General features: G+C 52.3%; 1 pseudogene; it reads right to left on the reverse strand.

Moving 5' to 3' along the window:
- LOC124428929 overlaps nucleotides 1-1,735 on the reverse strand; it is a 4,409-nt pseudogene extending 2,674 nt beyond the window's left edge.
- Nucleotides 1,736-2,500: the final 765 nt, after the last annotated feature.

Consider the following 2,500-nt stretch of genomic DNA (forward strand, 5'->3'; position numbering starts at 1 on the left):
CCCAGACCCTTCTGCGCACACCGCCGCGACCCTCCTACTCGTCAGGGCTTCATAGCGACGCCCCGTAAGGGCAAACCGCCACACTTGCCGCTGACGGCAGAGTATAGGCGCGACGCTTCAGCGCCATCCATTTTCAGGGCTAGTTGCTTCGGCAGGTGAGTTGTTACACACTCCTTAGCGGATTCCAACTTCCATGGCCACCGTCCTGCTGTCTTAAGCAACCAACGCCTTTCATGGTATCCCATAAGCGTCGACTTAGGCGCCTTAACTCTGCGTTTGGTTCATCCCACAGCGCCAGTTCTGCTTACCAAAATTGGCCCACTTGGCACTCTGATCCGAAATCTCTCATGGCTTCATAGTTCAAGCAAGCCAGAGATCTCACCCATTTAAAGTTTGAGAATAGGTTGAGGTCGTTTCGGCCCCAAGGCCTCTAATCATTCGCTTTACCAGATGAGACTCGTTTACGTTCGAAGAGAACGGGCGAGTGCCAGCTATCCTGAGGGAAACTTCGGAGGGAACCAGCTACTAGATGGTTCGATTAGTCTTTCGCCCCTATACCCAGTTCCGACGATCGATTTGCACGTCAGAATCGCTACGGACCTCCATCAGGGTTTCCCCTGACTTCGTCCTGACCAGGCATAGTTCACCATCTTTCGGGTCCCAACGTGTACGCTCTGGGTGCGCCTCTTCTCGCAATGAGAACGAGACGCCCCGGGAGTGCGGAGCCGCGTCTTAACGCGGCCCATCCTCCCTCGGTCGACGCGAGGTCGACCTTCACTTTCATTACGCCTTTAGGCTTTGCAGTCCCAATGACTCGCGCACATGTTAGACTCCTTGGTCCGTGTTTCAAGACGGGTCCTGAGAGTACCCAAAGCAGTAGCGTCGCAGACCGGTATTATTGTGTATTGCCCGTCAGAGGACTCCGCCTGCCAACAGCTGGTCAGGCTCGGGGACGGCACCGGGTCCGTACCTCCGAGACACTGACCGCGCTTGCGGCGGGCCCGACGCAGTTCGATAATTGCGGCAAGATACCTTATAAGTTCGACCGCCGGGCAGCCGGCCGGGCGACCGAGGGTCTGACGCGTGCGCCGAAGCGACGCGACAGTCTACCGCTCGGACCGTAGGACCGGCACCCAACGGGTCGCGACGTTCTACTAGAGGAGAAGTGCACGACGACGACACCGGACAAGGCATGAGTGATAACGTGTCGCCAACCGTAGTCGGCAACATCGCTCACTCGGCCGAGCCAGCGCCGCTGACGCTGAATCTCCCCATTCGATCTTTCGGGTTCCTCAGGTTTACCCCTGAACGGTTTCACGTACTCTTGAACTCTCTCTTCAAAGTTCTTTTCAACTTTCCCTCACGGTACTTGTTCGCTATCGGTCTCGTGGTCATATTTAGCCTTAGATGGAGTTTACCACCCACTTAGAGCTGCACTCTCAAGCAACCCGACTCTAAGGAGAGATCCTCCCAAGACGCTGCACCGGTCGCTACGGGCCTGGCACCCTCTACGGGTAAATGGCCCCATTCAAGATGGACTTGGACGCGGTCATGCGCCTCGGGATGTAAGGCGGATCCTCCCGAACACTACATTTCCCTGCGGCTGTACCGGGGGATTCAGTGCTGGGCTATTTCCTCTTCGCTCGCAGCTACTAAGGAAATCCTGGTTAGTTTCTTTTCCTCCGCTTAATAATATGCTTAAATTCAGCGGGTAATCTCGCCTACTCTGAGGTCGTCTTAGATTATTTCGTTCGATAGATAGAAACATACTACATAGGAGAGAAGAGAAAAAAAAAAATGTGCGGAACGAAAAAAAAATTCGAACGAAGAAAGGTCGTGTAAGGCAAAAAAAATGCCTCCGTTCGAGGACGCAACAAACTCTATAAAAAAACAATTCAAAATTCGATGCCACGGCCATAGGAGTGCTCGAGCGCAAAGGCACATAACCGACGACGCGATGTCGTCGCGAAAGAGCCAATGTTTTAATTCGATTGCTCGGCACACCTCGTCGCACGAACCTCACATAATTTTTGTTCGAATCGTGTCACGCAACGGTAGACGTTCGTCCGAAAGTCTCTCTCTCCACCCAGGATATAATATTAAGTTCGAATCCGGGGGAAAGGAGGCACACTTCGTGGACAAAACGAACCACCGGGTGCACGAATCCTTTTCGAAGGAGGCGGCGACCGCGAGCGAGAGATCCGGATATAATGTATGTTCGAACGTGTAATAATATTTTACTTTATTACACCGTAAGGGCTCGGATGACTTTGAGATCGCTTTCTTTTTATATGTTCGAAAATATATATGTTCAACGTAGCGACTCTTTGCTGTCCAGGCGCCCTTTTCGACCGAATCTCTCCCTCTTCAATGTTCGAAGACCAACGGCAGAGTTGTGCGTCATTTTACACACCTCTCTTCTCTTTCGTTCTGCTCATACAGTTCGAGAAATTTTTTTCTCTCTCTCTCTTTCCGTATTTTCTACCATTCGTTTAAGGTG

Source organism: Vespa crabro, chromosome 13 (genome assembly GCF_910589235.1).
Source record: "Vespa crabro chromosome 13, iyVesCrab1.2, whole genome shotgun sequence".
NCBI classification, from domain to species: Eukaryota; Metazoa; Arthropoda; class Insecta; order Hymenoptera; family Vespidae; genus Vespa; species Vespa crabro.